Source organism: Periplaneta americana, chromosome 3, assembly GCF_040183065.1.
Source record: "Periplaneta americana isolate PAMFEO1 chromosome 3, P.americana_PAMFEO1_priV1, whole genome shotgun sequence".
Classification (NCBI taxonomy): domain Eukaryota; kingdom Metazoa; phylum Arthropoda; class Insecta; order Blattodea; family Blattidae; genus Periplaneta; species Periplaneta americana.
The window spans coordinates 172,701,028-172,713,528 of NC_091119.1; the positions used below are offsets into that span (position 1 = coordinate 172,701,028).

General features: G+C 35.5%; 1 protein-coding gene across 3 annotated transcripts in view; it reads left to right on the top strand.

Annotated features, from left to right (window-relative positions):
• The window catches only part of LOC138696838 (KH domain-containing, RNA-binding, signal transduction-associated protein 2-like), a 638,287-nt gene that overhangs the window by 365,426 nt on the left and 260,360 nt on the right, over positions 1–12,501 (top strand). The gene's annotated exons all lie outside the window — the stretch shown is intronic.

The following is a 12,501-nucleotide window of genomic DNA, read 5'->3' on the forward strand; positions in this document are numbered from 1 at the left end:
CGCCGATTAGCTACATGTTATACTAATCAGACTTCAGATGTATACAAACAAATTATTCCTCCTATGACACATGCCGTCAAGTGAGATGTACTGCCTGACAATAGATGTAGGCGTACATATCAGCCAAAACCTTAATCAGAGGTATTAATATTATTAATCATGTTCAAATTTCCAGTTTCGCTGGTAACTTTGTTTCATGAACGTTGGCAACTTCTTCAAAGGAAAACTATGCTGTCAACATAACAGAAAGTAACTGCCAGTTATAGTGTTTGTCAGTACCGAAATTCAAAACAATGTCGGCAAAAGAAGTTTCAACCTGACAACTAGAAAAGCACTATAATCTATTAGCATATGTAGTAAAAGGGGGAATAATAGGTGTACATGGAGATATACATAATACAGAATAATTCTATATTACTTATTTCTCCACTTAAGCCGTTGACTTTTTTTCGTCTTAGAATTGTTATTATTTAATAATAATTATTAAATAATAACTATTCTAAGACGAAAAAAGCTCAAAGGTTTAAGTTTGGGCCTGAAAGGGAATTTCAACTGACGCAGCTAAAGACTAACGAGCCGGATTCGAATTTTGAGGCTCAGCTCGAGCGTGGTTTCCAGTCAGATTGGTTTTATTATCTGTTCGGAGGTTTTATTATCTGTTCGGAGTTTTCCAGAGGTTTTCCCAAAATGTATGTGTAACGTAATACGACCAGTCTTGGGACTCATTCCGGATAAAGCATTAACCTCCCGCTATCTTTTGGGATACATTTACTTTACCCTTTTTCTGAGTCGAAGGGGGGTTCGAAGAATTCGGATTATTAATTTGCGGTATTAATGGTTTCAAAATTCATGGAACATTGTTTGAAAACACACTCTAGTAACGTTTAAGTAAACAGGAAATATTGGCTCTAAGACCAATTCTAACTTCTTTGTATTCAAATTATTATCTACATTAAGATGTATGTATATTTGCAAAGCAAAGTCAAATGACATAAGTCAAAAGACAAGGCAGTAGCATTTGTGGAGGTGTATCAAGTTCTACAATTTGGAATTCCTCGTTAGGGGTCTTTCTTTCTCCACTCTGTCCTAGAGTAGTGATCGACAGAATTTTTGTCATCATACTTCTCTAGCTGAAGAGGCGAATTGTAGCCGAAATAGAGAAAACGCAAAACAGAGGACAGAGTGGAAAAGGAAAGACCCCTAACGAGGAATTCCAAATTGTAGAATTTGATACACCTCCACAAAAGCTATTGATTTGTCTTTTGACTTACGTCATTTGACTTTACTTTGCAAATGCTTTGAAGTAGTATCACCTACTTCTGTTTTTGCAGTATTTCTGTCAAGATTACCGTTCTACGACTTCGTCTTGCTGATGAGAACAGAATAGTTCGAAATTGGAGATTCGCAAACTGGGTCAAAGAATACCATCCCATTTTGTGTATCACAGGCCAAAGCTTTTGGAATATCCAAAGATTGCAAAAGGATAATACCAAATGCAATCAAAGGATCAAACCTTTGTCAAAGATCCGTGAAAACACAAACTTTTATTTTCAAGAGTGTAAACTCTATTTATTGTTTTCTCTGTTTCGACTTCAATTCACCTCTTCAGCTAGAAAAGTGTGATGACAAAAATTCTGTCGATCACTACTCTAGGACAGAGTGGAGAAGGAAAGACCTCTAACGAGGAATTCCAAATTGTAGAATAAATATATGCATGTGTAATATTATAGTGAGAAGTAAACTCAAGGTCTGAGAGAATTTTTACCTAAAATCCTCTCTCTAATGATGTTGAGAGACTTCCATGCTGAACACTGCAATTCAGATATTACCTAGAACGTAACAAGATGTATTCCCTCGACATGGGGCGTGGTATAGCTCACACATGTGTGAAAGCTGCCACATGCCTCACAACGGGGTTCAGAGTGAACTGCTCCTGTGTATTTTAGCGTAATGGAATGGGGCAAGTGAGGCGCTCCGAACTCCGCTGCGAGGGTGGGAAGGTGGGCAGTAGAAATAATTAGTTATTAACGCCGCCGGTCACATTCGCTGCGTAATGGGAACGTAGAATAATTAAATTACTGTCATATGAGAACTGAAATTGTTTAAATCATAAACAGCCACTCATATAATTCCGTATTTGTCGCTCACAATGCAGCGTCCTTCGGGATGTCCAGGTCCATAAATTCTCAGCTAAATATTCAGTCCCGAGAGGGTAGCGCGTATTTGATGCAGTAGGCTTAATATTAGCACAGGTACATTGTGCATAAAAGCTAGGTGAGGTGCGAAGGATTCTTAACCCCGAGAGGTAGACAGACAAGGGAAGTGAGAATTCTGTTAGCTTTATTGTTTGTACTCCCCTAACGTAATAGAGAACTCGCTTAACAGTTTACATTATTATTTTATATTACGAGAGTTTGTATGCTTTCATGTTATTATTTTACGTTATCATGAAAACATTTTCAACGTCAGGAGTGGTATGAAATTATGAGCACTCCATTTTATAGTTATTATTGTTATTATTTATTTGTTTATTTACTAGCCGTACCCGTGCGCTCCGCTGCACCCGTTAGAAATAAATATAAAGTAATTACATAATTAAAATAGGACGTTTGATCCAGGGAACATTCGTGTTTGAAGAAGGATAAATCGTTTAGTATGTTACTTAATTTAAATTGCATCCAAATAATTAAAATGCGATCATTTTGGTCCAGAGACACTCATTTTGGTGCAATGACAATTCCTTTAACATGTTTCTTAATTTTTATTACATGCAACCATAGTTTAATGAAGATTGACATCATTTAGATTTAATGTGTATATTTTATTTTACTTGTTATAGGTTTCCATTGAATTATAGTAATAACTTAATTTTAACCCTTGTTTTCTACGTATTCAGTAAATGGCGCTTGGCCCACTATGGTTGTGAACCATTCAAATAAGTTATATTATATAATATTACATATTATATTATATTATATTATATTATATTATATTATATTATATTATATTATATTATATTATATCAGAAGTTACTGTAGTAACATTATAGCATTATGTCCATCTAGAGAAACATCACTTTCCAATGGTGAAATAATAATTAATTATACAAATCGGTTAATTTAGCTTCCGATATTACTTCATACAAACACAGAAACATCCTCTGTAGGCTATCTTTCATAGCTTTCGATTGTTGCTGTCCAAGGCCCCTTATAGACGAAGTCATTTGTTTTTTTAATTCATTACACGGCCTTAGATGGCAGTTATTTTAATTTTAAAACTCATTTATCTCATTAAATATCAGTCCTATCAACATTTTTCAAGGAATAAAACTTATCGCAAATATTTTTAAAGAAACTTTTATGTAACATTTTTCACAAAAATCAATAATAAGCGAGATATATCGATTTATTTAATTCAGGCCCCCTTATAACCCCCCTTTTAAATGTATTTTGAATGCCATATAGCCTAAAATCTAAGTTGCAACGAACTTAATTTATATTCCAGTTTTCATCGAAATCCGTTCAGTCATTATCGCGTGAAAAGGTAACAAACATACAGACAGACATACAAACAAAAATGTCAAAAAAGCGATTTACGGTTTCAGGGTGGTTAATTATATATGTTAGGACCAATTATTTTTGGAAAATCGAAAATTGCCAGAAAAATTTCGGCTACAGATTTATTATTAGTATAGATTTATTTATTCATTATTGCTAGTAAGTTTGAAATGAATACAAATTAATAAATACAATGAAAGGTAAACTAGTCCACTCCTGAATGAGTAAGACTCGTGCTCAGGAGGGGATTCCAATACAGACAAAAATAAAATTAAAATTGAGAGTGAATACAGATTAAATAGTGTTTAATATGTTTAAATCCAAAACAATTTTTTTTAATTGTGTTTGGATACACAATAAATCATAACCTGTTACACCACAAGTTTAGACCTCCGCGTAAATAGTGAGGCATTCCTAAAGAAAACAAATTGCCTGGCAGTATTAACTAACCTAAAAACATGGTATTTTTTCATGTCTGAAAAAAACTTTGAAGATTGAGAAATTTGTTACATACTCTTAAGGTGGTTCAGTATACTATCCCCGATTACCTCAAGCTCACAGGATTAATGACTTTAACAGCTGGGTACCTGGTTCCAATGAGTGCGCTCATTCTAAATTTAACATGGAGGCATGAAATAATTCGATGTTATTCGGGTAAAAGCAGTTTAGTCATTTTTTGTGCAATTGGAGTTCTGTTCCCCAGGTGAATACACATGTTAAATTCTGCAAGTGGGTATACAAAAAACAAAATAATACTAGCATTTGTTGTGTTTTATTTGTGTAAAAAAATATTTTAATAAGGTTTCGAAGTTTAATTTTCATTTACCTCAAAATTCATTTTATGACATATCTCCCTTCACCCAAACATCAACGAATTAATCTGCTTTTCACCTTGTATAGCACAGATGTGATAGGAAGTGCATGGTACGTAAAAATTCGAGTAGGTAGCTTTATTCTTTATAAAATAAAGGCAACTAGGCATTTCAGACAATAAAATATGAAATAGACGTTAAAGGCCAAAATACGTATTTTAGGGTTCCATATAACATTATCTTAATTCGTTAAACGTGTTTATATTTAAACATTTTTGTATTAGTGCTTAAGGTATTTCCCCAAAAATCCTGGTCTAGTTATCACATAGGCGCTGTATAGTCTGGAAATATTAATGGGAATTGTTTTCTTTTAATAGGTCGTTATCACCAGGTTGAGTACAGGTACCACTGTGCACTATTTGCTTTGCAGAGGGAAAACACTGGGAGCCTAATCAAAGTGAATAACAGTTGAAGTAAAACGGACGTGCTTTATCTGACTTGTAACGAGCACATAGCGTAGAATAATCCACTAATTCTTTACTCTCTGATATCGGGGAATGAGTAACTGTGAAAATACTGATAGCTCCTGTTTTAAAAAAGAGCATATTTCATTCTTGATTTCGTGAAAAGATTAATGCACCTACCGAAAAATTAATGGAGTCTTTCTGGCATCACGTGTGAAGGGCCACGTAAGCTCTGCGAGAGCAGAGAGAGGCAAAATATTATTTATAGTGTTATACGTTCAAATTGTGTCAGTCCAGTGAATAATGGAAATTATCAAGCCCAGATTAAAGTACAGTACATAGAATAATTTTATGTTCTTAATGTTGCAATGAGTTATGAGTTTTCGAAAAAGAATACTTGCAGCTTATTTATTTATTTATTTATTTATTTATTTATTTTTTCAGAGAGTAAAATCCAAAAGTTGTGACGAAATTACAAACTTCTGAAACTATCTACGATTTTCAGACACATTTGCTTATTTCTGCTCAAGCAAAGAACAAACAACCCTTGTGAATTCATAAAGAGAAGAATATGTTCCGTGTATTACATCGCTTATCTCAAAATAGACCGATAGTGGAATTGTTCAGATTTGAAACTATACATACCTCTACTATTTTCCGAGAACAAAGTCACATAGTTTATATATACTCCCTACATTATTAGCTGAATAATTAATCATGTGCTAGTACGTATATTTTCGTATAATTTAGCAATTAATTTTTCATCACATAATCTTCTCAAATTGTTCGTGTACCTTTTTGCAAAGTAAGCATTGCGTGACCTTAATCGATTTTAAGACCATTAATGTATAAAACGAAGTTTCTTCTTTCGTTGAACACAGATATAGATATTAATATTCATCGTGAAATGTGAATTACTGCTTCAAAATCAAGTGATCTGTACATCTTGACCTACTCACACGAAATCAAAAATTAATCTGTAGTACTTCGAAATATAATATACATATACATACGCTGCCAGACTTCATATAGGCGTGCCGTATTTACTTCCTTATTAGATCGTGCTCGCATGTAAGATCCCCCTCTACTTTATAATATATCTGCACAATAGATCCTTTCGTCATCCTATACAACATGACACTAGGCTCTGAATTCCTGCCTACTTTTGCACATTTGTATACAGTAACAGTGGCATATGTTCATTGTAAGATTGCAAGGTAAAACCCGCTTCTGATACCATCCTCTGTCCCGTTGTCCCGTTATTTCTTCAGTTGTCTCCGCGCTGACGAATAGGAACATCTTTCTTTGTTTATCCTCAAACTATCTACCGTCCTGTCAGTCCCATTATTTCTTCCATTGTCACAGCACAGAAATAGACAAATTACTTTTCTTCTTCTACTGATGGTATCGGTTTTCGCATACTTTACTTCCGAAGTCATATAGAAAAAAAAACATCATTGTCAGGGTCAATGTAATAATGAGCAACAAGCGAGTGAGTTATTCTTTGACATTGAAATTTAATGTGATTGACTTCGCGGAAATAAATCAAGCGTAAGCTACTGTTTCAGTGCAAGCCTATATGATTCGATACTGGAGAAATCAAAAAAGAAAAACTTACCCTTCAAAAAAATTTGTGAAGACTTTTCGCGGTGCGAAATCGGGAAAGTCGATAGAGAAGTGTTTGAGTGGGTGATAAAAAAAACTTAGAAATAAGGGAAACGGCGCACAGATTTAAGTCAATGATACTCTTTTATAAGAAGACGTACAGCAAAATGCACGGGTATGCCCAGTACTCAATAAAATTAAACTTATGGTTTTCTGTGATTTCTCTTGGGAATCATCATCTCCGCACTACAGCCACACATGGGCCTTGGCGTCCTCAACATTTCTTTTCCATGTTCGTCTTTCCTGTGCCTTTTCCTCCAATTTCTCACTCCCGATGCCACCAAGTCATCTGTCAAGCCATCAAACCATCTGAGCTTACTTTAGGTCTTCCCTCTTTCCTTATCCCTCCATTTTCATTAAAAAGCAGCTTTTTGGCTATTTCGTCTTCGCTCATTCCCATGAGATGACCAAGCCATCTTATCCTTTCTGCTTTTATAATCGCCATTATATCCAGTTCTCCATATAATTGATATAATTCCCGGTTAAACCTTCTTCTCTATATTCCTCCCTCATTAATCGCTCCATATATTCTTCTTAACATCTTTCTTTCGAAAGTTCCCAGAGAATTTCCCTCTCTTTTTGTCAGGGTCCAAGTCTCCGCTCCATAAATCAACACAGGTCTTATAATTGTTTTATAAATTTTAGTTTTAATCGTGCAAGGAACAGTCTTTGCTTTTAATATATTTACTAATCCAAAATAGCTCTTACTGGCTGCTATTAATCTAGCTCCTATTTCACTATCCATGGTATTGTTTTCCGTTATTACTGATCCCAAATATTTAAAAGACTTGACCCTCTCGAACGTAAATTCCTGTTTCTTAAGCTCATTTGGTATTGATATTCTAGAATACCCACTAAACATACATTTTGTTTTCTCTTGATAGCTAATCCCATGTGTCCAGCCTTTTCATTCAGTCTCTCAAATTCATTACTCAGACTTTTGATGTTTGTACTAATGATAACTACGTCATCAGCAAGGTCTGGGATGTTCTATAGAAAATAGTATTAGTTGTTTGTACTCCAGCTGCGAGACCCAAAAATGTGAGCAACGGACGTAATTCTTTTGTTGTAAGTAAATTTTTCCTATATATTTTTATCATATTTGTCTAAATTATTGACATTCACGTTCTCCGTTGGGCTCGCACTCCTTCGGGGATTAACTTCGCGATCAATCTGCACTGTGAATCCTGACGCTTTCCGAGCGGCCTACCCGCTCTAGGCTCTTGCGGGTGTTCACAATATAAAATCAAATTTTATTCAACGTTACAAATGCTACAACGGTCCACTTAATCATTTACTTTACAGATTCCCAGTGCGGACTGTTCTGCATATATTTAAGCCATAATTTTGCCACATCATCGGCTTAAAAACTTCATTCCTTTAATAATAAAACGTCAATTTAAGCACGAGGGAAATCAAATAAATTGGAAGCTCACAGGATTAATGAGTTTAACAGCTGGGTACCTGGTTCCAATGAGTGCGCTCATTCTAAATTTAACATGGAGGCACGAAATAATTCGATGTTATTCGGGTAAAAGCAGTTAAGTCATTTTTTGTGCAAATGGAGTTCTGTTTCCCAGGTGAGTACACATGTTAAAATCTGCAATTGGATATACAAAAAACAAAATAATACTAGCATTTGTTGTGTTTTATTTATGTAAAAAATTATTTTTAATAAGGTTTCGAAGTTTAATTTTCATTTACCTCAAAATTCATTTTATGACATGTCTCCCTTCACCCAAACATCAACGAATTAATCTGCTTTTATAATGGAAATATTGGTCATATAGTTTATGCATATACATTGTTATCTACAGCAATCTCACTAGACATTTTGATTTACCTATAGAAAATCAAAACTCGATTGGGATTTAATTGGCTATTACACGATTAGATGAAAGTATACGAAGATTAGAAGAAATAAAGCACTCTAATACAATAAAATATTAATTGACTTTAAAAAAATACTAAACTGTCTTGAAAATGTATTATTGTACCATCTTATCATTACAAATATTCCGCTAGATGGCAGTAGTGTGTTATGATCAACTGGTTTCTGTTACCAGTTGTGCCAACTATACAAGCTTCTTGAACTCCATGGACGATTATTAGTCAAGAAAGCTTTGTTGATTCAGTTTAATTTTTATTAAAAGAGTTGCATTCCACGTCAATTATAAATATATATTAAACAATCTCTGATACGTGGCTATCCATAATCTCATACAGTAGAAGCTCTAATATAACCTAAATGATAGAAAAGATTTAATTAAGGATTATGTAATAAACGTAACATGTAACATTGATCAGCCTAATCGACTTTCCAGACAACCACTTTCATAAATTTCACTCTGCTGCCATCTAGCGACTGCAAACGAAGTCACGTTATAACCCTTACGGAATTGGATGCAGAAACTATACTTCCATCTAGCGGTTGTTACCAAAAACCGCCATTTCAACTGTGGAGGCTCTGGTGGTTGTTCTCATTTTATGTTGCCATTTTTCATAACATGGGAATGGCCAATCTGATATAGACCTATATGTGATAATGGGTTCCATGTAACTTTTCGTTTGTAGCTATTTATATGCTAAGTCTACTTTACTGAAGGTGTTTTGTGGACAAATGTAACTGAATATGTACAATAATTACATTTTCAACAATAACAATAAGATACATTCGTAATATGATTTTGATTTTTCCATGGTGCGGTTATTTTCGACTTTGTTTCGGAGCTAGGTATAAATTTCGTTGGGAGACAAGGTAAAGAAATAACCTAGATCCGTTAAAAAATAGCTATTCTTCAGGAATGGACCTCTTTTTAACGGATCCAACGTATCGTTCGATGGTATTGAACAACAATATAATGGATAAATTATTTTAAGTCGTGCATTAACATTATAATATTGAGTCAGAGAATAAAAATTAATGAAACATAACTATTCGGAAAAACATTGGAAAAAGTTCAATTGTTACAGGAGTGCGAAGAAACATTTTAATATCTTGAATGTGAATAAATGTCTAACATAAGAGGATATTTAAACCTTTTCTTGTGGAGTTTATATTCCTCCTTGGCTTAAGATATGTTCGTAGAAGATTCGGGAAAATTTCTTTGATGGGAATTAAGTGAATTGTTTTTTGATCGTTGTTTTGACATACGTACTTGTTGTTCAACACCACCAATGTTATTTTTTTTGTCTTACACATTGTTTTAGGAATAATTAATTACTCATGACACAAAGGCATTTCGCCTATGGAATCTGTAAAGACTGCGAAACAATGTCAATTCAGATATAAATATAACAGATGGCCACACACATTTTAATTGAGTTCGAAAGTATGCGATTAATGTTAAAGTCAACAACAGTCTAACTAATTAAAGTTGACTCAAGCAAAGCGTGACAGTTCCGTAGCATCAAATTTTTTATTTCCTTCTACCCGCTACCCTCTTGGGTCAGCCAATAGAAATTACATTCGTTAAATAACTCGCCTTTTCGGCGCCACAATGTAAGTGTAGACGGCGTTGCCGCATAGATTTTTAGCCCAGTTATATTCTAAAACTTCTCCTGTGTTTTAACACTACTACGCCTACTTCCCTAGAGACGTTAAAAGTCGCTTCTTTGGTGGCCACGAGTGTAACAACAGCAAAGTTGTTAATTGGCTTAACAGCCAACCGACGATCAGTGCCATCGAATTTATGTATTCGCTGAGCCACAGAAATGGCTTTGCGGGACCCACTATGATAGTCATTGGAATGCACTGTTGACTTAGCAGGTAAAATTAACAAGTATGTAATTGATATCGGCTGAATAATGCAAATGTGGAAACTGGAAACGTTTATGCTCGTAGTTCATACCAATCACCCCAACCACTGTAATTCCTGAGATAGTTTGGTAAACTCTTATCCAACAATTAGCCAATTTATGATATAGTTTCTATATGAAATTCAGAAATTCATAGAACCTGTTAGTTGCCTTCTGCTACCTGCATAATGGACAGAGTTAACGTTGTATGTTACAGATTGTTATACTATAATTAATTGGAAAATGTGTGTTAATGAAATGACAGTTGTTTGAATACACCTAATTAAATTCGAATCCTGAATGAACAAAATCTATACTGACATTTGTGGTGAATAGTTGGGGTTATACTCAGGGTTCTTCCGTTTCTTCATATTAGGCATCTCCATCATTCCGTCGTCATTCCAAACCCGGTTGGTGACGCACAAAATGGGCTGGCGTAGGGACGAGTGGGGTTGCCTGGATATGCAGCGAACCGTACTGAGTCAGCCGGTGTGGATTTGGGAATGCGCATAGCTTGAGAGTTAGCGCGATATCTTGAAAGGCCGCAGTGCTAGGTCCTAGTGCTCACCTCCCGAAATTCCGTTGCACTTCAATTGCATAGGCTATCCTACCAACATGTCGATGCCTGAAAAAAGCAGAGTTGCCAAGTGGACGTAAGCATCAAATAAGAAAATAGCCACCGGTATAGCATATACAGTAGTGAGTTGTACTTGCGTTTGTAGGCTGTCTTCGGGCGTAGGTTCGAATCCCGCTTGCTCCGATAACGTGCTTGGAGTTTTCCGAGGTTTTCGCTCACTGTAAGGCGAATGTCATGCAATTCTAAGGTGGATCAGGACTCTTCTCGCCAAATAAAATCTTCTCACTAATTCCACTAACTAGGCAACCTTGGAATTGGTACGTCGTTAAATAACCATTTTAACAATGGTTTCGATATTTAATGATCACACTAATAACGAAAATGTTGTCTTACTAAGGGTAAGAGATACTGAAATTATTACTTGGGGTCTATTGTAAATAGTAACATGAGCAGCTGCCAGGAAGTCAAAAGGATAGCATGGCAAAGGAAGTTTTTAATAGAAAAAGGAGTATCTTCTGCGGACCTCTGGAAAAGGAACTAAGGAAGAGACTAGTGAAGTGCTTTATGTGACGAGTGGTATTGAACGGCAGAAACATGGACATTACGAAGAAGTGAAGAGGATCATTTGAAATTTGGATATGGAGAAGAATGGAGCGTGTGAAATGGACAGACAGAATAAGAAATGAAGCTGTGTTGAAGAGAGTGGGAGGTGAAAGAATGATGCTGAAGCTGATCATGAAGAGAAAAAGGAATTGATTGAGTCACTGGCCAAGAAGAAACTGCTTACTAGCCGACTGAAAGATGCAGTGGAAGGAATGGTGAACAGGAGAAAAGTTCGGGGCAGAAGATGGTATATGATAGACGACATTAAGGTAATTGGATCATATTTGGAGACTAAGAGGGAAGAAAATAAAGATTGAATAATGCTGTGTTTGCAGTGAAGTACCAATGAATGGATGAATGAAATTTGAAATTCCTTCCTGATTAACGCACAATTTTTATTTATTTATTTTTTATCTAAAAATATTATCGCCGTAACAATCTTTTCTCCTTAATAAATGTGAGGTTTCAAAAGGGTAAATATTAGTTTAATTGTAGCTGTAAAGTCTGAAACAATTTTGGTTAAGTCGGAGGCCGTAGAAATGTACCCGACTCACAGCTCGTTTCTCGGAAATGGAATCTCTGGCTGCTGAATTCTAATTAAGGGGATCATTTGCACTTACATTGCTTGTTAACCGGGACTGCGTGTGCTGTGACCATGTCTTCTAACGGAGTCCTCTGATGTTTGAAATGCTTTATCCATTTTTCCCCGATTTAACATTAAAACCGTTGTTGCTGGGTGTCTGTATTCGTCATCAGTGATGAGATCCTTTTCGCCGATTGTCTGCGTCGAAAGGTAAGCGGGTTTTCGCTGGTTCATTACTCACTTTGTGTCAGCTGATGCTGCACCTCGCGATCTTTCACTATCGCTGAACATCTTCCACATGGCAGGGTAGAAATTATAGAGACCGAGTTGATACGCAGTGCCCAAATGTTATCTTCTACATCACAAGGCTCTCTCTCATACCTGCATTTCAAGAAGAATATTGGCCGCGATCCTGTCTGATAGCGCATGTGCTCCTATTTTA